We start from the raw sequence: 23,528 nt of genomic DNA, 5'->3' as shown, positions 1-23,528 counted from the left end.
GTCCGATTCTTCTTGAACAACATGACAAATATGGAAATATGTTTAAGAGAATTTCACATATTTAACCTATATCAGACTGTTTGCTGTCTTGGGGACAGCGAAGGTGAGAGAGGAAGAGAGCACAAAGTTTTACAAAAATGAATGTTGAAAACTATCTTTACATATATTTGGAAAAATAAAATACTATTGAGAAAAAAAGAATATGGAAACTATGCATATGTATGTATGTGTATATGTTTGTGTGTGTGTATGTGTACATGTGTGTATGTGTGTAGGTATGTATAAATATACCTGTGCTTAACTGTAGCCTTGATGAGGTTAGTGGCAGTGTAGAGGTGCGAGAACTGGGGTGGGAAATTCCCTCTGGTCGGCACAAGTCCTGTGTGAAAGAATTCACAAAACCCAAAGTCTGTGTGGCAAAAGAAGGGAATTTTATTGTTCACTAAAATGCTTTCTTAGAGGGCAAGACTCCTCATTAGGAGTTTGGCAAATGTGGATTGACAGACCTCTGGTTATATGGGTAAATGTTGGCCTGGGGCTGGGAACTGTCTGGGTTAATCAATAGAGGACCATCGGGCAGAGATCTCCAATTGAATAAAATCACTTAACTGGGAGTTTGAAGGCTTTTCCCAGATTCTGGGACCTCCCCAAAGGGAATCTGGGCCACTTCCAAAAGATCTCAGTTTCAATGGAGGGTGATTTGACCAAGATCTCCAGTTGAATGAAACCATTTAACTTGGGAATGGCTTGTCTGGGAAAGGTATGCTTTTCCCAGGGTTTGGGAGTCTCCCTAAAGGGGACACAGTTTACATCTGGCCCCTCCCCCAGAGATTACATCATATTTTTGACAAAGATCTCAGTTTACATCAGCCTGCTTGGGGGAGGTAGAAGGGGTGAAAGGGGAAAAAAAGAATAAAGTAAAAAGTGCATAGTAAAGAACAAAAAAAATAACTTACAAGGAAGCAAAGAAAAGATGGACATTTTTAATACAATGTATTCTATTATTATATATGCTTTCTTGAAATAGAAATTTCCTATTACATATTTTGAATCCTCTCTGATATTCTGCTGGGCACGGCAATGTTTTCTTTTGTTTATTTTCCCATTCTGTCATTCTTTTTCTATTTTGTTTTTTCTTTTCTTGGATAAAAAATTATAAAAAAAAAAGAATATGGAAACTGAGAGCTGGAAAGGTTAAGTGACTTCTCTTTCATCATATAGTTAGTAAATCTCAGAACTTCTGGGTCAGGAAGGACCACAAAGGGAACCTTTACTCACTCAGTTTACACACTCAGGTCATCCTGCTTCTGCTTGAAGATCTCCAGTGGAGGCAGTAAATTGTCCCAACAGCTTTCACTTCTGACAGTCGAGTGACCAGTGGAAATGACGCAGGTGAACTCTGTAAAAATTGTGTAAAATAATCACTGAAACTATGTCCCCTTTGATCTGCAAAAGAAGAGAGATTGGGGTCTCCCAGGCTCCAAAGAGTTTAGGAGAAAACATACTTTCCAGACTGGGCTTTTATTAAGACAAATCACCCCCCCCCACATTGATCTTATTGGGAAAGCAGATCCCCCATTCAGGATGAAAAAGCTTGATTCATTTGGGAGATCTGTACCTGATATTGATAAGTATCTAGATCTGGGGGCATTGCCTTTCTTTTCAACTGGGAACTTCAATCTCAGATTTCCTATTAAAGGACAATTTTAAACTCATTTCTTTGCAGAATGTCCAAAGCAGCATTATGCCTTGTCAAGGAACCTCTCTGGCACAGCTGCCTGTCAGGACCCCTGCCCACTGTGAAGACATTCTCTTCTCAGTGTTAACACCTCTGTTTTTCCGGGACCTTACCACTGAGAAAGTCAGTCTCCTAGCAAAGCTGACTTCTGCAGTGCCAATAAAACTTCCTTTTTTGCCATTCAAACTTTTCAGGTTTGTGAATTCTTTCATGTTGAATCTGCGTCAAGTGGAAGGGAATTCTCGCACCTCAACTCTCTGCACTGCTACTAAAATAGCATCAGAAAGACCAAGAAATTTAAAGCCAGAGGGCCTAGGGTTTAATCTTGGCTCTGCTGCTTACTGGACAAGTCACTTCCTTTCTCCTGAGCCTCAGTTTTCTTCTCTGTAAAATGAGGGGGTTGGATTCCATGGCCATTGGAATTCCTTCCAATTCTAGATCTAAGATATTACATAGTAATACCATAAATAATACATAGGTATTGCTGAATCAAAATGTATGCAGTTTTAGAGCTCTTTGGGCCTAGTTCCAAATCATTCTCCTAAATGGTTGAACCAGTTCATTACTCCATCATAAATTCATTAATATGTTTATTTTCCCCTCATCCCCTTCAGGGTTTGTCATTTCTGGTAAGCATGAGGTGGTACCTCAAACTTGTTTTAATTTACATTTCTTTACTCAATAGTGATTCGGAGCATTTTTCCTATGCCTATAGATAGCTTAGATTTCTTCTTCTGAAAACTTCCTGTTCATATCCTTTGATCACTTATCAATTGAAGAATAATTGTAACTCAATTCTAGACTCAATAAATATATGAGAAATAAAGCCTTTATCAGAAAATATCTGAGAAACAAAGCCTTTATCAGAGGGACTTACTATAAAACTTTTTGATATTACTTCATTGTTTATGGCATCTTTTAGCAAAATGTAGTTTCTCTAATTATCTTTTAATTAGGTCTGTTTTCGCTTTGGGGCAGCGAGGTGGTACAGTGAATGGAGCGCCAGGCCTAGAGTCTTCCTGACTCATCTTCTTGAGTTCAAATTCAGCTTCGAACATTTACTAGCTATGTGGCCCTGGACAAGACCCTTCGCCCTGTTTTTCTCGGTTTCGTTTGTAAAGTGAACTGGAGAAAGAAATAGCAAGCCACTCCAGTGTCTCTGCCAAGAAACTTCAAATGGGGTCACAAAGAGTCAGACATGACAGAACAGCTTTGCTTTCTCTTTGCCTGAGACCATGGTTGCTACCCAAACCTTCTTTACTTCAGCTGATCCAGCCTTTAAAAAAAACCATGTGTGTCTTTTTATTTCAAGTGTGTTTCTTATAAACATGTAGTTGGATTCTAGATTCTAGTCCATTCTCTTATCTGCTTCCAGTTTATGGGTGAATTCACCCTATTCATAATTATAATTTATGACCAGTAACTGCATTTTCCTCCATCCCATAATCTTCTCTCTGTCTCTCTGTCTCTGTATGTGTCTCTCTGTCTCTCTCCCTCTTCCTTTCTATTTCCTCTCTTCTATGATTCCCTTTCCCTTTCTCTTATTCCCCTTTACCTCCTCTATCCTTACTGAGTAAATTCCATTTCTATTCATAACTGACAGTGTATATATATATTTTTTTCTATATATCCTTCCCTCTTTGAACCAATTCCAATGAGAGTGAGGTTCAAGCATTGTCTGCCACCCCTCCAATTTCCTTTCCATTGTCAAAGTTCTTTCCCACCTCTTTTATGTGATCAAATTTACTCCATTGTAGCTCTCCCTTCCCTTTTTTCCCAGTGCCTCCCTCGTTTTCATTCCATGGTTTTTGGGAGATCGTTCCAACATAATCAGCTCACAGCCATGACTTAAAACATGCATCATCCTCTCATATAGGAATGTAAACAGTCTAATTGTATTGAGACTTTATCATCACTCTTTCTTGTTTACTTTTTTATGCTTCTCTTGAGTCTTGTGTGGGAATGTCCAATTTTTTATTCAGCTCTGGGCTTTTCATCAGCAATGCTTGAAAGTTCTTGATTTCATTATTAGAGAAGCTCTCCTTAATTGTAATCCTAGCTCCTTTGTCCTATAAAATTTTACATTCCAAATCCTTCAGTCCTCTAAGGTCTACTGACCTTGGGCTGGGGAGGTATTGTGTCAAGCTTCAGACATTTTCATGCCACTGTTTCAGAGGTAATTCTAAGGGTCTGCAAGTTTTTGGTATTTCCAAAATGGTGGGATCTAAAAAGAGGCGTGTTCACTGATCTTTACCAAGGAAAAATCCCTGGTCTCTAGCAGCACTAGCATTCTTCTTGTAGCATCCCTTAACGCTACTCTAAACTAGTAGCATCCCCTTAGAGCTACTCTAACTGCCCACCCGTCGACAGCCCAGATCTTCTTCGATTTCTCTCTTTCCCCAAATGTAGCTTAATTTAAAAAGAATACAGACCGTCCCTTTTTTGTCCTGAGCTTCCTTCAGCTAATTCCACCCATTCTGAGCTTTAGTACTTTTGATCCTGTTTTTTATAAGACCACTGCATGTGCTTATATTGATCTTCTTTTACCTGTCCTTGCTTCTTGCTTCTGCACTTCTCTTTCAAATATAAGTTATCTGGGAAGTTCCCTTCACATCCACATCAATTTCTGCAAGTAACTCCTATTTTTCTTCCTTGTTGGAAATGATTCCTTTTGAGTCTTCAGAATTTCATTCTTGAGTTTTTTCATCCTTCCTCAGCTGACTTCACAGAAAAATTTTTCGTCCATGGAATCTTATTTATGAATGCTTTGAAATTTGTTTCCCCCAAACCTAGGGTACACATGCCCAACTTTCCTCTTCTTTATCAAAAATTCAAGGAGGAAGTACTCATTTTCCCTTTCCACCCCACAATATTCCCATCATTTTCATGCCAGCAACCAGTTTCTCCATATTAGTAAGAATTTCCTTATGTCTAGCAAAGTACCTGCCTTATACATAGGAAATTCTTAACTAGTGCTGTTGATTTAACTTGTCTTTCCCCTTTTAAAGGATGAAATTAGCAGGAAGGCAAATCAAGAAGTTATTAGGTGGTATTCTTTTTAACAGAAGGAATGATCTTTAGCAGATATCTGGATAATTTAAGTCTCACATCACCACTATGTCCTGTTTCTGTGTCAGGCTTGTAATGTCTCCCAAATTTCTCTTCTATTCCCTTTTTCTTTCCAGGTGGTCTGTAGGTTACTGCCAAAAAATTACTTTCATTCCTTCCTCCATCAACATTTATCCAAAAGTTTTCTACCATGCTTTCCCATTCTGGATCCTAGATCTCCTCACATAAATATGATGAGGTGCAAGATCCCCTCTGGTCGGAGGCACAGGTCCTATGCGAAAGAATTCAGAAACCTGAAATCTGTGTGGCAAAAAGGGATTTATTGGCACTGAGAAGCCAGCTTGCTAGGAAGACAGCCTTCTCAGTGGGCAAAAGATCCTGTTAGGAAGATAGCAAAGGTCAACACTGAGAAGAGAATATCTTCACCAGTGGGCAAAAAAGTCCTGGTAGGACAGCTTGCTAAGAAGGCTGTCATCTTAGCAAGTATAGTCTTGTTTAGGACTTCTGTGAAGATTAAAGGTTCAGAGTTGTCTTTTATTTGCCATCTGAGGCTTGGGGCTTCCATTCAATTCAAAATTGAATGAGATTACTTAATGTGGACAGTGCCCTGGGGCCTAGCTCTCCAATTGAAAAGAGAATCTTGGGAGTTTTAGTTCCAGACTAATCTTCAACTCAATAGAGGGCACAACCACTGCGTCCATGGCCACGATCTCCAACTGAGTGAGTCCACCCAACTGGTCTCCCTTTAGGGTGAACCTCCCCCAGAGGAGAGCCTGAGACCCAGCAACCTCCCTCTGAGAAGGTGGACGGTGCCAGGGCTCACCCCAATGATCATTTCTCCCCAAAAAATCCCAGTACACACAAATAGATGTTAATATACAATGCTCCCACCAACAACTTTTTACAAATTCTGCTTCTTTGGAATAAAGTATGCCCATCCAGAACCATAAGCTAGTTATGAATTCTATTTCACCCAGCATCAGTTATACATATGAAGTTTAGTTTGCCTCCTCTTGTTACATAATGTGAGGTTCAGAAGGGACCCCAAAAGGTTGGGGGTCACAGACCGGTGTTTAGAGATGTATCTCAACAGAATTTGCAGGCTTGAACCCATACCCAAGTCAAGGGACAAAGTTTATTGGAATTGTAACACCAATTGAAGCTGGCTAAGTTCCAAAAGAATTTACCAAAGAACCAAGAGCAAGGAGACAAAATTATCCAGCTCTTCATGTAATTGACATGCTAATTTTATGGCCTGGAGGTAGAACTGAGGAGTGGTGTCAGGAATTTGGTTATCAGGGACCAGCAGACCTAGGACTATTCTAAGGCTAGAAGACTTATCGTTGACAGACAGATTGTTAGACAAGAGCATCCTAAGGTTAGACAATCTCAGGATCACTAATATATCTTCCCTAAAGTCTAAGGGAAGAAATATTATTATATTATTAGGCTAGAAGACTTTTACAATCATTGATGGACAGATAGAACAATATCACTCTAATGTCAGGGGGGACCTTGGAAGCATTGATTTTAAAGCCAGAAGACTTTAGAATCATTGACTGATTGTTAGACAGAAGCACCCCAAGGTCAGAGTAGCCTCCCTACTTCTGTCTCCCCTAGAAGCTATATTCCATCATTTTGATATCAAGTCCCTTTTGTTTACTGGTTGAATTTGGGACATTTGTGTGTAGAAATTCTTGGTATAGAAATATCAATTGCAATTCATTCATGTATATATGCATACACGCATTAGAGTATCATATATACATAAATTCATTTAGGTATCTATTTAAGTATTCATTTAAGTATTGATGCATCCATGAACACTGGCATGTAGCCCCAGGTCCCACCTGTGCTGCCTAAAGGGTCATATTTGGTGCCCAGGGAGGCCCTGCTGTCCTTTCCCCTTTTCCAGAGCTCACCTCAACCTTCCTGCAAATGTTTCCTTCCCTGTTTCCTGTCTTGGCAAAACAGTGAGCCTTTATCCAGAGAGAACCCATAATTCTCTTCCCGTTCTCACCTCACCCTTCAGCTCTCTTCCCAGCTTGCCAGTGATAGTGAGGCACTTCCATGAGACAGGCACTCTCAGGTCTTGCCTTTTGCCTAGTAGCTTAATTCTATATCCCAAGCACTTAACACAATGCCTAATACATAGTACTAAGTATTTTTTCCATTCATTCATCATTCCAGTATTTATGTTTTCAGGTAAACAAGCATACAAGCAAATAGTCAAGCATGTACCCATGAATGATACCAAGCATTCTTGCATTCAACCATTCATTTGTGCATGCAATCAACTATGCAGTACTACCAATTCCAGTATACATTCATTCAAGCATTGGTGTTTTCATTCAGTAATTCATTTGGGTTTTCTTCTATTAACTCATCTATTCATACATGAATAACCAATTCCTATCTTGGCAGAAAAGGATTTCAAAGTGGAAGAGGTCTCAGGGGTAGTCTAGTCCAAGCCGAATCCCTCAGTAGGAAGCTATTCCCAGCATACACAGAGAAGTAGTAGTCTAGTCTTTGTGTAAATGCTTTCAATAAGACGAATACCTCTCTCCCCCAAATCAACCCATTTCACCCTTGGATAGGTTCCATTGTCTGATATTCCTGCCAAGTCAAAGAAATTCAGTCGACTAAATTTGCCTTTTTGAAGCTTGAATCAAATGCTTCTTATTCTGGCCTCTGGTTCCAAGCAATCATCTCACCTCTGAGTTTCAGTTTTGTCCTTTGTTAAATGAAGAGTCGGACTAAATAACTCAAAGGTTCCTTTCAGTTCCAAATATGTGCTCCTAAATTTTAATCTCTCTCATGGAACAGCCCTTCAAATGCTTGAAGACAGATGTCATGTTCCTCCATCTACCCCACTCCCAACTGAGTTGTGTCTTCTCCACATAAAATATCTGTTTTTCAACTGATTCTCATATATCAAGGCTCAAAGCCCTTGAACTTCCTTGCTTTCTCTCCACACATTCTCTAGTTTACCAGTATTTCTTAAAATGTGGCACCCAGAGCTGAACTCCAAATTCTCGAGGTGATCTAACGAGGATAGGAGCATTTCCCCCTTTATTCCTAGATGTCATGCTTCTTTTCATGCAGTCCAAGATTGCTATAAGTTTTTTTTTGACTTGCACATGAAGTCTTGCCACAGTAAAGTTGTAGTCCACCAAAATCCTCAGATTCCTCTCCTCACTTCAATAAACTGTTGTCTAAATAGGCTTTCATCATTTTGATTTTTTTGAACCCAAGTCTAAAACTTTGGATTTATTCCTATTACATTTCAGCTTATGAAATCTGACCCAAAGTTCTAGCCTGATTTTGTCATCTAATCTGTTGTCCATTTTACCCTATTTGGTACCCTCTGGAAATTTGATAAGCATTCCAACTATGCCTTTATCCAAATCATCAGTAAAAATGTCGATCAGTTCTAGGACAAGCCAATAATCTGTTGGAGAGCTGCTTTCAATTTGATATCGAACATTTTTTTCCACAAGTCTACTAAGGGGGTCTTTGTGAAAAGCTTTCCTAAGAGGATTGGGAAGATGGTGAAGTAGGTTGGTAAATTTCAAGCTCTCCCAATTTCCCCCACAAATAGAATACATTTGTGCCTAAGGGCAAACACAGACTCATGAAAATCCACCAATCACTGCCTCAAAGTGATTGTAGAAAACACATAGGAACAATTTTGAAACTCTCAGGTCAAAGAGAACATTTTGCAAGAAACGAGAAAAAACCCATTCAAAAACACTGGAGCTACAATTAAAACTGTACAGAACTTATCAGCAGCCACAATAAAAGACCCCAGGTCCTGGAATCATATCTACCAACAATCAAAAGAACTAAGCTTATAGCTAAAAATATCATATCCAGCAAAATTATCTATAATATTGAATGAGAAAAATGAATATTCAATGAACTTGCAGAGTTTCAGGACTTTCTATCAACCAAACCTGAACTTAATAGAAAATGTAACACATAAGAGCCAATATCAGAATCAGTTTCAAGGAACTCAACATGGATGAGCTATTTATGTTTTTTTGACATTGGAAATTTATAGTATATGTTTAAGATTGACATCGACATTCAGAGAGCTCAAAAGAAAGACTGAGGCAGAGTTAAGGTAAAAATAGTAATTATGTCATACAAGTGAAGTGTAGGGTAAGAATAGACACAGAGTCATTAGAGGGGGAGGAGGGCTCATAGTTCTGAAAACCTACTCATATCATGAATAGATTAAATAAACAGCACTACATATATATTATTAAGGATATAGCACCCTTCAAAATCTATAAAGAAATAAGGGGGGAGGAATGGGTAGATAGGGAAACAAAGAGTGAGGGAAGAAGACAAGGGAAGGATCCATTGGTGGGAGGAGATTAAGTAATAGCAAGGCAAGTTAGGAGCAGAATTAAAGCAAGGGGTAAACAGGGATGGGAAAGATAGGTGTGTGTGTGTATGTGTATGTATCTACATGTATATATAAATATGTTTTTTTTAAACCATAGCCACCTTGGGGGTGGTAGAGGGGATGAAAAGGGGAAAAAATAAAGTAAAAAAGGTGTGTAACAGAAAATAAAAGAACAATTTACAAGGAAATAAAGAAAAGATGGACACTCATGAATATATTTTTTTGCTAATTTTATATATATATATATTATTCTTAAACTGGTATTTGTTGTTATAAAGTTTGAATCCTCCCTGATGTTCTGCTGGGCAAATGACAATGTTCTTTTTTGTTTTGTTTCATTTTGTTTTGTATTCCTTTTCTGTTTTTCCTTTTTCTTATTGTGTTTCTTTAAATAAAATATTTTTTTAAAAAAAGAAAAGAAAGTTTTGCTAAGATCCAGATAAACTTTATCTACAGTATACCCTCATCTACTAACTTAAATCTGTCCAAAAAGGAAATAAAATTAGTCTGAGTCAACCCGTTTATGATAAAGTCAGGCTGACTTTCTGTGAACACCATTTCCTTTTTGTTAACCATGTCTTTAGTAATGTGTTCTAGAATTAGAATTAGGAACTGAAGTCAAACTCATTAGCCTAGAGTCTGTGGCCTCTGTCTTCCCTTCTTTGAAAGTCAGCATAACTTTTGCCCTTCTTTGCTTTCATTCTCCACGTTCTTTCAAATATCACTGACAGCTGCTCCTGCACCTTCCAAATTGGGACTCTAAAAACCATACCCAGAAAGATATAAGCTATTCAGCTTGGAAGTCCCTGAAACTATGCATCCTTATCTTCAACAGAATTGTTGGTCCTCCTCTCTACCTTTCTACCTCTTACTCTGAAGATCAAATTCAAATGATCATTTAGAAGGGAGTGTCCAACAAGTGCATGTCACTGGACTGTCCTGTTCCCCTCATCTCTTTGACTTCTTAGACAAAAATACCCTTCTCTGGGCACCACTCCACTACATATGCTGTCTTCCTCCCCTCATCTCCTTATTTAAATGGAAGCTCCTTGAGAAAAACACCAGTCTCTCTTGTGTCCTTTTTCATTTGTTCCCCACCATTTTATGCAAAGTACTTTATTTAAATACTTTTTCATTTAACTGTATCTGCACATTTTCTCAATATGTGATGATGCGGTCTATCTGGACCTGATAACTTGAATGCCTAGAGCAGGTAATAACTCTCCTTATTTATTTAAAAAAATATTCCATACTAGTTTCTTCTATTTCATCCTCTCCATTTCAAAGGTCATTCTCCTTAGAAAGAAAATAGATACAAAATACGTATAGGGCAGCTCAGTCTTTTCACCATTAGCAATTAGCAGCATCCTATTGACCCCAAGCATCAGCCTCATCCTCCTTTTATTCCCAATCACTTTAAAAAACAACAATCCTGCATCCTATGTTCTTACCTTTTATTCCAGTCAGTCATTAAGCTATAGCACTGCTGATGTTGTACTTCCGAGACTATAATATGCTTTTATATTTATCCTATTGCCTGCCCTTGCTTTCTTTTAAAAATCCTTGTTAAGCTCTTTCCTTATTATCTTGACATCCAAATTTTTCCCAATCAGGCAATAAGTGCTTATTTTGCATCTGCTATAAAAAATGAAACAGATCCTTACCTCAAAGAGCTTTCATTCTACAAGATAGATACAATAGGTTCACAGATAAATAAATACAAAATCCCTGCAAAAATTCACAATAATCATGAATGTGAGGAAGAAAGAGTACCAACTACTAGAATAATTAGGAAGAAGATAGCATTTCAGACAAGATTTGATGGGAACTATGGATTATAAAAGGTGGTGATAAGGAGGGAGAGTATTCCAGGCATGGGAGAAAGTCTGTAAAATGGCCCATAAAAATCCAACTCAGATTCTACCAGACACCATGTAAGGGGAGGGGGATATTGGATGGGGACCTGAGCCACAGACATTTTATCTGGGACTCGAAGGAAGTTCAGGGAAATGAGGAGGGAAAGCATTTCAGGGTTGGAGGATAGACAGTCAAAGGAAATGCTCAAAGCTGGGAGTTGAAATATCCCCTGTATGAGCAACAGGAAAGAGGCCAAAGTCACTGGATTATAGAATATGATCTGGTAGGGGAGGGGGTCATAAGGAAAGTTATAAAAAGACTTGAAGGAAGGCAGACTATGAATGTCTTTGAATGCTGAACAGAAGGTTTTCTGTTTGGTTTTGGAAGTTAATAGGGAGTCATTGGAGTTCATTAATAGGAAGGTGACAGTCAGTCTTCTAATTTGGAAAGATCCCTTTGGTAGCTGAGAGAGAAGGACATACCAGCAGCTATTATAAGAGTGAGGAGAGGGAGTGCAGCCAAGATGGCGGAGAACACACACTCAACATCCTAAACTCCTCTCATACTCTCATTACTAATTATCAAAGTCAGCCTCAAAAATAGTGCTTGAATGGCAAAATTCACAAAGACTGGAAGTACAACAACTTATCAACCTAAAATAATCTGGAAGATTGCCAGAAAAAGTTTGTCCTGAGTGGCAGAAGCAGGCCAGCACAAGTGGGGAATAGAAACAGCGGCTAGCATACTGAGCAGACCAGGGGGTGGGGTGGTCTCCTTGGCTGGAAAATTTGATTGCAAAGCAGTAGACCAGCAGAGAAATTAAAGCCAAAGGTAGAGTGTACTCCAAAAACCGCCAGAATCTAACAGGATCTGGCTATACCCACCCAAAACCAGAAGTGAGTGACTCAGCACAGACCACAGCACAGCTGTGCAGCTGCATTCTGTAGCACAGGGCTTTTGCTGGGGGAAGTCACAAATCTTCACAGCAGGGGGGCTTAGCCCAAATCAGTCTCTAATCTGCATGGGGTAGGGGGGGGGGGGGTTGGGGCAACAGAACTTCCTCAGTGTGACTGCATTACCCAGGGCAGAGACACTTCCAGTCCCTGGTTAGGGGAGCTTCCCAGGACTGCTAATCCCCACAGCAGGTTCAGCCTGGGGCAGTGACTTTTGGTGTTCAACCTCTAGCCCCAGGGCAGTGGCTAATCTGCACTGCTGGGCACCTCCCCAGCTTGGCCTGTGTGACCCAGGGCAGAGACACTTCCGCAACTCGGTCACTCTTTGCAGCCCATTGGCAAGACAGCTACTGTCCCTATCCCTGCTCTGCAGAGAAAGCTGGTAACCTCCTTGACCTGAAGGCAGACCCTAAGGGTTTTTAAAAAAATGAATAAAAAAGCCAAACTGACCATCAATAGCTTCTATACAGAAAGGGAGCAGATTTTCAACCTTGAGTAGACTAATAGCAGACAGTCTCCAGACTGTAGCCTGGTCCCCGTCACACAAGGCTCTCCTAGAAGAAATTATAAAAAATCTTAAAAGAGAGCAAGAAGAAAAATTGGAAAAGGAAAGAGAAGCTATACAAGAGAGTAACAACTTCCTGAAATGTGAATTGGAAAAGATAAAGAACTCCCAGGAAGTGCAGGGAAACAGAATTTGTGAATTGCAAAAGGTAAAGAACTCCCAAGAAAGTAGGATTTGTGAATTGGAAAAAGAAAATAACTCAGCCAAAAAAAAAAAAAAAAAAAATTAGTGAAATGGAAAAAAAAATTCCATAGAGCAAAACAAATCATTTAAAAACTCAGTTGGAAATATACAAAAAGAAGTTTAAAAAAAGCTAATGAAGAAAATAACTCATTAAAAATCAGAACTGAACAATTAGAAATGAATGATTCATTGAGACATCAAGAATCAGTCAAGCAAAACCAAAAAAAAATGAAAAAGAAGGAAAAAAATTTTAAATATCTACTTGGAAAGACAACAGACCTGGAAAATAGATCTAGTTGAGATAATCTGAGGATTATTGGACTTCCTGAAAATTATGATTGAAAAAAAGAGCCTAGATACTATTTTATTGCCCAGAGGTAATAGAACCAGAAGGTAAACTAGGCATTGAAAGAATTCATCGAACACTTTCTGAAAAAGACCCTAAAATAAAAACTCCAAGGAATATTGTGGCAAAATTTCAGAACTATCATACTAAGGAAAAAAAGTTTACAAGCAGCCAGAAAAAGACAATTCAAATACCAAGGAACCACAATAAGGATCACTCAAGATGTAGTTGCTTCCACATTAAAAGATAGAAGGGCCTGGAATATGATATTCTGAAATGCAAATGAACTTGGAATGTAGCCAAAAACAAAAGGTCAAGACTTTCAAGGGAACTAATGAAAAAAAAATCAAATGAATGTGGCCTAGCTGTATTAGATTTTAAATTAGATTATAAAACAGTGGTTACCAAAACCATTTGGTATTGGCTAAGAAATAGACTAGTTGATCAGTGGAATAGGTTAGGTTCAAAGAACAAAATAGTCAATAACTTTAATAATCTAGTGTTTGACAAACCCAAAGACCCCAACTTTTGAGTTAAGAATTCACTGTTTGACAAAAACTGCTGGGCAAATTGGAAATTAGTATGGCAGAAACTAGCCACTGACACACATTTAACACTGTACACCAAGATAAAGTCAAAATGGGTTCATGACCTAGGCATATATAATGTGATTATAAATAAATTAAAAGAGCATAGGATAGTTTACCTCTCAGACCTTTGGAGGAGGAAGGAAGATATGACCAAAAAGAAATAGAAATCATTATTGATCACAAAATGAAAAATTTTGATTATATCAAATTGAAAAGTTTTTGTACAAACAAAACGAATGCAGACAAGATTAGAAAGGAAGCAATAAACTGGAAAAACATTTTTACAGTCAAAGATTCTGACAAAGGCTTCATTTCCAAAATATATGAGAATTTACTCTAATTTATAAGAAATCAAGCCATTCTCCAATTGATAAATGGTCAAAGGATATGAACAGACAATTCTCAGATGAAGAAATTGAAACTACTTCTAGCCATATGAAAAGATGTTCCGAGTCATTATTAATCAGAGAAATGCAAATTAAGACAACTCTGAGATACCACTACACACCTGTCAGATTGTCTAGAATGACAGGGAAAGGTAATGCCGAATGTTAGGGGGGATGTGGGAAAACTGGGACACTGATACATTGTTGGTGGAACTGTGAATACATCCAGTCATTCTGGAGGGCAATTTGGAACTATGTTTAATCATTTGTCAAAATGTGCATACTCTTTGATCTAGTAATGTTACTACTGATTTTATATCCCAAAGAGAGCTTAAAGAAGGGCAAGGGACCTGTATGTGGAAGAATGTTTGTGGCAGCCCTCTTTGTAGTGGCCAGAAACTGGAAACTACATGGATGCCCATCAATTGGAGATTGGCTGAATAAATTGTGGTATATGAATATTATGGAATATTATTGTTCTATAATAAATGACCAACAGGATGATTTCAGAAAGGCCTGGGGAGACTTACATGAATTGATTTTGAGTGAAATGAGCAGGACCAGGAGATCATTATATACTTCAACAACAACACTATATGATGATCAATTCTGATGGATGTGGCGCTCTTCAACAATGAGATGAACCAAATAAGCTCCAATAGAACAGTAATGAATTGAACCCACTATACCCAGTGAAAGAACTCTGGGAAATGAGTGTCAACTACTAGATAGCATTTCCAATCCCTTTGTTTTTGTCCACCTGCATTTTTTATTTCTTTCTCAGGTTAATTTTACATTATTTCAAAGTCTGATTCATCTTGTGTAGCAAAATAACTGTATGGATGTATATATATATATATATATATATATATATATATATATATGTATTGTATTTAACACATACTTTATCATATTTAACATGTATTAGTCTACCTGCCATCAGGGGTGGGGGCGGAAGGAGGGGAAAAATTGAAACAAAAGGTTTTGCGACTGTCAATGCTGAAAAATTACCCATGCATATATCTTGCAAATAAAAAGCTATAATTAAAAAAAAAGAGTGAGGAGAGCCTTATGGCAGGCAGGCCTACCAACAACTATTGCAATAGTTCAGGTGATGAAGACCTGCATCAGGGTAGGGGCAAAGTCAAAGGGCATTAGGGAGCATATATCAGTGATGTTATAAAGGTAAAACTGACAGTTCTTGACAACAGATTGGATGGGGCAGGAGGTAGTATAAGAATGAAAAATAGAGAATGATATCTAGACCTGGGTGACTGAAAGGATGGGCGTGCTTTCACCAGTAGCAGGGAAGTAGATCCTCAGTTCTTTCATCACCTTCCCCCACCACCATGAGAGTAAAAGAGAGTTGTCTTAAATCTGTGTCGGAAGGAATTGGCCACTGAACCAGGAAGACCTGTAGAATCACTAGACTTTGAAAACTCTAGTCCAACCTCAGGCTCTTTTCTTCCTTCCTCTCTTTTGGACATGTGGCAGGTAATTTTCTGGAATGGCTACTGGCCACACATGGCAACTAGAACAGGAACTAGGGTAGGTGAACTTGAGCCCCTGCCTGTGGCTACCTCTTCTGTTGTGTCTCTTTCTCTGATCCTAGGTAACTGAACATTGATCCTGAGGTGGATGTTGCCATCCTTAGAGGCAACCTTGGAAGTTCCTGCATTCCTCATTCAGTGTCAGAAGTCCCCTACCCATACTATAATGCAGGTATATAGAGCCCAAGAGTACAAGGAAAAAAGCTTGACCCCTCTCTCTGGAGGGCTGGTCATCTCGCCCATCCTGTCAGAAAAGGTGAACCCCCAAGCTGAGGGGGCTTCTTGGTAAAAGAGGGAGAGTGCCTTAACCTCCTGGGGCCCAGAAGAGGCGCATTCTGCTGTTCTATTTATTTAGTCTCCAACCCACAATGGCAGCCTCTGTTTCAAGCTGAGTTCCAGGGTTGTGCCTGTCTTTGTGTTTCTTGAGACCCAGGGAATGAGTGACCAATGATTAGACTCGTGATTCATAAAGAGGAAGAATATACTCATTGAAGGTTGAAGCTGGAAAGATCTTTAAAGCAGATTGTCAAAGTAGAAGGAACTTTCAGGTGGTAGCATTGAATATTTTTTATGAATGGGGAAAACATAGGTTGAGAGGTAGATAGACAACAAACATTTATTAAGCACTTACTATGTACCAGACATTATGTTATGTGCCAAAGATACAAAAATAAGGGAAAAGAAAGCACTTGTTCTCAAGAAACTTACATTGTAGTGGGAAAGACAACATATAAAAGGGGGCAGGGGGAAAACAAGAGTTACCTGGGTACCCCAGGGTCATGTTTGTGCATGTTGGCAAAGTCTTTAGAATCAGAAGCACAGCTTGGAGAGGGGTGAAGCATGACTTGTTTGGTCCATTCCCCAAATGAAGGCCCCCAAAAGGACAAAGGGAGAAATGATATAGCACAGTGGAAAGATGTGAAGAGGTTGAAAAGGCTCTAGTTTCAGGGTGAAAGGGTAGCTGAGCCATAATGGTAAAATTCTTAGCATTCACATATATGGTAAGGAAGGGAATGTTGGGAGTCTTCTCCCAAAATGCAGAAAAAGACTGACACGAAGAAGGATATTGCAAGATGTGAAGGTCTCGGATACTGAGAAAAGGAGAACAAAAGGGTTCGTGAAATCATAACATTTATAAATAAAAAGACCTTAGAAATCATTTAATGGAATAAGTAGGTAGCAAACATCTTTAAGCACCTACATGGGAGGGATACTAGAGAAGAGAAGGAGAAAATATAACATGTTCATAGATAAATAAATTTAAGATATATAGGAATTAAAGACAAAGTTATTTCAGTTAGTAATTGGGGCAATTGGGGCAGGCTTCTTTTTTGTTTGTTGGCTTTAATTTAGTGTTTAACTTTTCTCAGTTACATGTAAAAACAATTTTAAACATTTGTTTTTAAAACTTTGAATTCCAGATTCTCTCCCTTCCTCCCTCCTGTCCCCCTCACCCCCCACTGGTCATTAAGAAGGCAAGTGATTTAATATAGGCTATACAAGTGTAGTCATGCAAAAAATTTCCCAAAAAAGTCATGTTGTAAAAGAAAATATACCCCCCCAAAAAAAAGCTCAAGAAAAAATAAAGAAAAATTTTAAAATATGCTTCAATCTGCATCCAGACACCATCACTTTGTCTGGGGATGGAAAGCATTTTTCATCGTAAGTCCTTCAGAGTTGTCTGGTATCATATTTTGCTGAGAATAACTAAGAAATTCACAGCTGTTCATCTTACAATATGACTGTATTTTATGCATAGTATATTTTACTGGGACAGGCTTCTTGAAGGAGGTGATATTTGAGCTGAGACTTGAAGGGAGCTGGGGAACTAGGAGGCATAGATAAGGAGGGAGAGCATTACAGGCCTGAGGATGGAGGATCTTGTTTAAAGAACAGTAATTAGCTCAGTATCCCTGATGATGAAGGGTAGTGACACACAATTAGCCTGGAAAAGTAGACTGGAGACACTGTGTGAAGACTTGAAAGACCAAATTGAGTTGAGGTATTTTACTTCAGATGCAAGAGGGAATCATTGGAATCTCTTTTGTTTTGTTTTGTTTTTAATCATTGGAACTTCTTTTGTTGTTTGTTTGAATCAAAGAAACTTTTTGTAATCAATGAAAGTTCTTGACCAGGGGAGCAACACAGTGGGCTATATGCTTTGGCAATAATAAATCTCTTTTGTTTTGTTTTGTTTTTAATCATTGGAACTTCTTTTGTTGTTTGTTTTAATCAAAGAAACTTTTTGTAATCAATGAAAGTTCTTGACCAGGGGAGCAACACAGTGGGCTATATGCTTTGGCAATAATACTATCACAGGTGCGGGGCTGTCACCAGTCACTTTGACCCATGTCTTGCTACTGGACTCCAGTGACTGTGGAGGAGAGAGTGGTACTGATGACTGCACAGCTATGACTCACTCAACTATAATTCACTTGCAAGTCACAACATCATTTTCCTGATGTCACCAATCCTCTTCAAGAACAGAGAAAAAACAACCAATAGTGGCTGATCTATGAAGGATGGGCAAGGGCAGTGAGAGGCTCAAGGCAGAGAGAATGACTAAGGAACTGTTGCAGTAGTCTCATCCAGAGATATGGGTAAGAACTAAGAGGGTGGTTAAGGAAAAGGGGTTGGATATAATGGAAGAGATTTCATGCATGTAGAATTGGCAAGACTAGATACGGGAGGGGGAGGATGGAGGATGATGAGTGATGATGTGGAGGTGACTGGAAGAATGGCAGTATCCTCAAGAGAAATAGAGAAATTTGTAGGTTTGATGTGGGGGAGGAAAAAAAGAGATGGTGATAACCTCAGCAGTTGGGAGGGCTGATGGGAGGGTGGGCAAACAAAGGAGTTTGAGGAGGAGGAGTCAGAGAGGTAGGAGGAAACTCGGGAGAAAGTGCGGCCATAAAAACCCAGAGAGGAGAGAATCTAGGTGGCAAGATAGTCAACAATGACAATACCAAACATCACAGTGGAGTCAAGGATGAGGACTAAGAGAAAACTTTTGGGTTGAACACTGAAGAGATGACAGTGACAATGCCTTAGAGACAGCATGTAGAGGGCTGAAACTCTGAAAAGGTGTGCTTGAATCGGACAGTAGAGCACTTAAGGCTAATTACCTATTTGATGTGGGATAAGGGTTCTCTATACATATATTTAGATGAGATGGTGATGTGATGGCTCTCCTCACCATTAGTGCTTGCTGAATGTGTGGTGGTGAGGGAATCGGAGGCAAAGATTGGAAGGCTGAGGGAGAGGGTCAGAGTTGCTCTGCCCAAGGATGAGGAGGAGAGAGATTTCAGGCTCCGGACTCCAGAACTGATCTTTGGCAAGCTTTGTGGCAGCTTGCCTGCCTCTTTCATTTCTCCCCAGAAGACCAAGGACTTTGATCGATCCTGACTCTGATCCTGAGGCCCTCCAGACATAATAATAGCAGTTTCTACTGAGTGAGCTCCCTGAGGACAGGGACTTGGCTTTTGCCTCTTTTTATATCCCCAGTGCTTAGCACATTGCCTAGTACATAGTAGGTGCTTGCTTAATAAATGTTTATTGATTAACTAATTGAGTGGTTTTCCTGCATGTGTTGCTACAGGGAATTGAAAGTTCTGGTTCCATTTCTGGTAGGCAGGTGGGCAGATGGAAGGGCTGGAGGCTAGATATGCAGCCTTGGTCATTTACAGAAGAGGAAATAGTTTTAGTGTGGAAAAGTAACAGAATCCGTGAATCTTACAGTCAGAAAGTACTTCAGAGGGTCTTTAGTCCAACCCATAAGTGAACAAGAACCCTCTGTACAATATTCCCCAAGTGGCCATCCAGGCTCTTCTTGAATATCCCTAGTGACAGGGAGCTCACTAGTAGACATTGATTGATCACTCGTGGAGAATTCAAGCAGTTAAGAATTTCTTCACTTCACTGGCCATGTAGCATAATGCTATCTGTTCTTCGTGGCTCCAGAGCACTCTACCTCCCCTATACTGGAAGAATCCCTTACTTCGGCAAGACAGAAAGCTTCCCATGTGCAAGTGCCTTCCCCACTCATGGGATCATGGCTTTAGAAAGCCAGAGGGGACTTTAAGTCCATCGAGTCTGATTTATCTCATTCTGCGGATGAGGAAATTGAGACCCAGAGCTGAAGTGGTCTGGCCAGGGCCTGGGCATCTGCTCTTACTGCTTCCTGAGCAGCAGCACTCTGAGCTGCTCCCTTCCCCTCCCCCGCCTCTGCCCTACATCTAGTACATGTTAGCTGTGGCAAAGGTTCCCAGGCTCATCAGAAGCTGGGCTGTCTTCTTTTTCATCCTGTCCAGTGTGGCAGTCCCGGCATGCCTAGAATGTGGACAAAGGCCTCTTAGGACCTGCCGAGCTCCTCTTGGGCTGCCCTTGTGAACAGGGTGTGTGTGTGGGGGAGGGGGCACTGCAAGAGAGGCCCAGCCCGGCCCGGCCCAGTTCCGGTTGTGCTTGCTCTGAGTTAGAATTCCAGGCCAGGCCTCCTGAAGTTGGACGTTGTTGTCTCTCCTTTTACAATCGGTAGTGAGCTTTCATGCCCAATTCTGGGTGATGCACGGAGTCCCTGGGACGCTGTTAAGTGTGGGTTGCTGTGATGGCAGCTGTAGTTGCTCTGCCACCGAGAACTTAGCCTTGGGGAGTCCCCTTAGCTTTCCAGACCTCAGTTTCCTTTTCTGTAAAAGTAAAGGAAGTGGGCCAGAGGCCGGGCCAGGTTCCCGTCCTTCCCCCGAGGCAGGTTCTCGGGGTTCTAAGGGTAGAGAGCAGACGTCCCCCTCAGCCCCGCAGGGAGGCATGGGGGTGCGCGGCTAAAGCTGGTCCCCGCCACGCGCCTTCGGGGGAGCCTAGCTGGAGGCCGGCAGCCGGCAGCCACCGCGGGCCGGGCCGGGCCAGGCCAGGCCAGGGCGGCAGCAAAGAAACAGGGAAAGGACGGAGCAGAGGGACGGAGCGAAGGAGGCTGCGGGCGCGGGCTCCAGGACGCGCCACAGGCTGGGCAAGGGTTGGGGACCCGACCAGCCGGGGGCGGGCCGGGAGGGAGGCGCCCGAGGGGCCCGGGAGGGGCAGGGCTGGGGAGGGCCGGGGGGGAGGGGCCGGGCCTGGGCGGGGCGGGCCACTCCGGGGCGGGCCGGGAGGAGGCCAGCTGCCCAGACACCTGGCTCCCTGCGCTAGACTTCCTCCGCAGACGTCAGTTCCTACTCCGCGGCTCCAACCCAAACTTGGGGAGCCCGGAGGCCAGCGTGCGGAGTTCACGGAGGAAGTGCCTCTGTCCGAGCGCGGCGGGACCAGGTGAGAGAAAGTCCGGGCCCCCCCTCCCCCCGGGTCCTGCGCTCCCTTGCTGCGCCCACTGGCACCTGGGAGTCCCAAGGTGGGCACTTCGGTTGAGAGCCCAGAGACTCAGGTCCACAGAGACGGCGAGCCTCTGAGAGAGGAGAGGTGCGCACGCACGGCCCGCTCGCTCTGTGCCGCGGGCCAGCGGCTGGGTCCGTTACTCCCTAGCTCCACTTTGCCGGGGCGCATGGCGCAGCCATCCTCCTCCTCTACTTCCCTTCCTCCCCGTCCCAACCCCCCCCCAGCCGCTTGGATCTGCTCTCCTCTCCTCCTTCCTCTCCTCCCCCCCTTCTCTCCTCCCCCCCCTTCCTCTCTGCCCCCTCCACTCCCCTCCCCTCCGCTCCTGTCCTCCTGGCGCAGGCCTCTTTCCGTCGGAATTCTCTCCCAAGTGGCTCCCGGGCAGCCCATGGCGCTGGGGGTCCCGCTCAGCCCCGCGCTCCTGACGGGCCCTTCCAGCTCCAGGGCCGGCCTTCGCCCCCCGAATGCCCGTCCGCCTCTCTCGTGCCAGAATCCGCGCTCCCCCAAATGCCACCTCCCCCTGAAAGCCTTCCAGGCCCCCGAGCTGCTAAGGGCCCCCCTCCCTCCCTCCCTCCCTCCCTCCTAGTACCTTCTTTATTTCTTTGAAAATTGTCCTTATTTTTGGAGAAGTCCGGGGAAGAAATCCGAGTTGGCCAAGTCGCCTCTGAGAGGATGGCCCGGGGCGCTGGAAATGTCTCCGCTCCGGCCGAGCCAGTTTGGGCCGGAGCGGGCCCTGGAAGCCGCGGGTCGGGCCTTTTTAGCCTCTGCCCCCCCTGCTCCGCTCACCTCCGGGCTCCTTCGCAGTTTTCTGCTCGCGTGGCTTTCCACCAGCTCCGGGAGCGCAGGACCCGGTTCCTTTTTTGTCTCCAGCACCCATCTGGTAGAGAGTTGCCTAAATGCTCGCTTCATTGCTTTCTGGATTATATGGAAGCTCCTTCCTCGTTCCTGCATTCCACATTTGCGTATTCTAAGACCTCTCCTAGTTCTGGCATTCGGTGATTTAACATCCTCTCCAGTGCTAATGTTCTCCAGGTTCTAAGCTCCTTTCCATTTCTGATATTGCGTGATCTTTTAGCTCAGACGTTCTAGGTTCGAAGCTTCCTCCCAGCTCTAACATTCCATGTTCTAAGATCTTTCCCAGATCTAAAACACAGTTTTAAAAATCCTTTTTCCATTTTGTCCCGTGTTCTAAGATCCCCTCTGTCCCCTGCATTCTATGTTCTTCATTTCTTCCCTCCTCTAAGAGGCAGCAAGGTTTAGTGGAGAAAGAGCCTGCTTCCAAATCCAATTACCCTGGGTTCAAACCCAGTGTGACCCTGGACAAGTCATTAACCTTACATAGCGACTCTCCGAGACTGCATCGGAGCGGGAACTTCTTCCACCAACTGAAACAGGCAGCCAGATTAAATACAAACTGTTCTAAGCTCCCCTCTGGTCAAATGTTCTGCCTCCGGAGGTTTCTTCCAGCTCAGCCATTCTCTCTTCCCCATCTCTAAATTCCTATGGCCAGAGGATTGTACATTTCCAGCTGGAAGGAACCTTTGAGATGACTTAATCCAAGTCCCCCATTTTTCTGATGAATAAACTGAGTCTCAAAGAGGGAATGGAACTATTTCAAAATCAGCCTAATGGAGATTAATAGCAGAACTAAAAAAATAAAAACATGGACTAAAGAAGCTAGGAGGATTTAGGTTGACTCTATTTCCCCGTGGCTTCCTTTTTTCTCCTCCCTCCTTTCTTCTCTCCTCCTCCTTTCCTTCCATTCTCCTTCTCCACTCTTCTTTCTTCCCTCTACAGCCTCCTTTTCTACACATCCATGCTCCTTCCCCCTCCCTTGTTGCCTCTCCTTCCATCCTCCATCTCCTTCCTTCCCACTCCATCCTCTCCTCACTTTAATCGTCCCTCCTCCCCTCCGATTTCTCCTCCCCCCTCATTTTTCTTTTTTCCTCCTCTCCTTTCTCCATCCCTTTTCTTGACTTTTCCCGACGTCCCTCCGTCTTGGCCCCTCCCAAACCATTTCCCAGCTCAAGGCTATATTCCTCCCAATTTGGTGATTTCTCTTCTGTGTTACCCCTCTGGACCCTGCTACTTGCCCCAGCTGCTTTGCTCCTCCCACTTCTTCATATACACATGAAAGAGTCCTTCCCCCTTTAGTTGGCCTCTTCCTTTACCCTCAGGATGTTATTCCTGAGCCTTTTCTGGTGGGGAGGGGATAGAAACTTTGGTGCCCGAGTTTCCTGCCTTTTCCTGAGGTACACTTAATTAACAACTTGACCTTGGTCTTGAGGTCCCTGGAGTCACCCAAGCAGAACCCGGATCCATCCTTGAACGGCCTCTCAGATCACCTTGAACCGAAAATGCCTCTCAGATCACCTTGTTCCAACCCTTTGCCTATGGGAAAGCTGGAGCTTTAGAGAGCTTCAGGGACGGGCCCCCAGACAGGCTACCAAGTGGTACAATTAGACCTAGAGCTCAAGCTCGCACACTTAACTAGTACTGATTCCACCAGGATTTCTTGCTTCTGG

General features: G+C 42.2%; 1 protein-coding gene and 1 long non-coding RNA gene across 3 annotated transcripts in view; one reads left to right on the top strand and one right to left on the bottom strand.

Annotated features, from left to right (window-relative positions):
* Positions 1 to 247: 247 nt before the first annotated feature.
* LOC141549123 (uncharacterized) lies at positions 248 to 21,960 on the bottom strand. Its single transcript, XR_012484230.1, has 3 exons — positions 21,593 to 21,960; positions 1,279 to 1,399; positions 248 to 379 (listed from the first exon to the last, which is right to left on the bottom strand). It is a non-coding gene; the product is annotated as an uncharacterized LOC141549123 (long non-coding RNA).
* The window catches only part of LOC141549122 (ligand of Numb protein X 2-like), a 112,493-nt gene continuing 109,752 nt past the window's right edge, over positions 20,788 to 23,528 (top strand). For both annotated transcript variants that reach the window (XR_012484229.1, XM_074278466.1), the window contains exon 1: positions 20,788 to 20,943. The gene's annotated coding sequence lies outside the window, so the exon portion shown is untranslated. The remainder of the gene's footprint in view (positions 20,944 to 23,528) is intronic.

This window comes from Sminthopsis crassicaudata, chromosome X (assembly GCF_048593235.1).
Source record: "Sminthopsis crassicaudata isolate SCR6 chromosome X, ASM4859323v1, whole genome shotgun sequence".
Taxonomy (NCBI): Eukaryota; Metazoa; Chordata; class Mammalia; order Dasyuromorphia; family Dasyuridae; genus Sminthopsis; species Sminthopsis crassicaudata.
The sequence above is the reverse complement of the archived record's forward strand: the minus strand, read 5'-3'. Positions and strand labels throughout refer to the sequence as shown.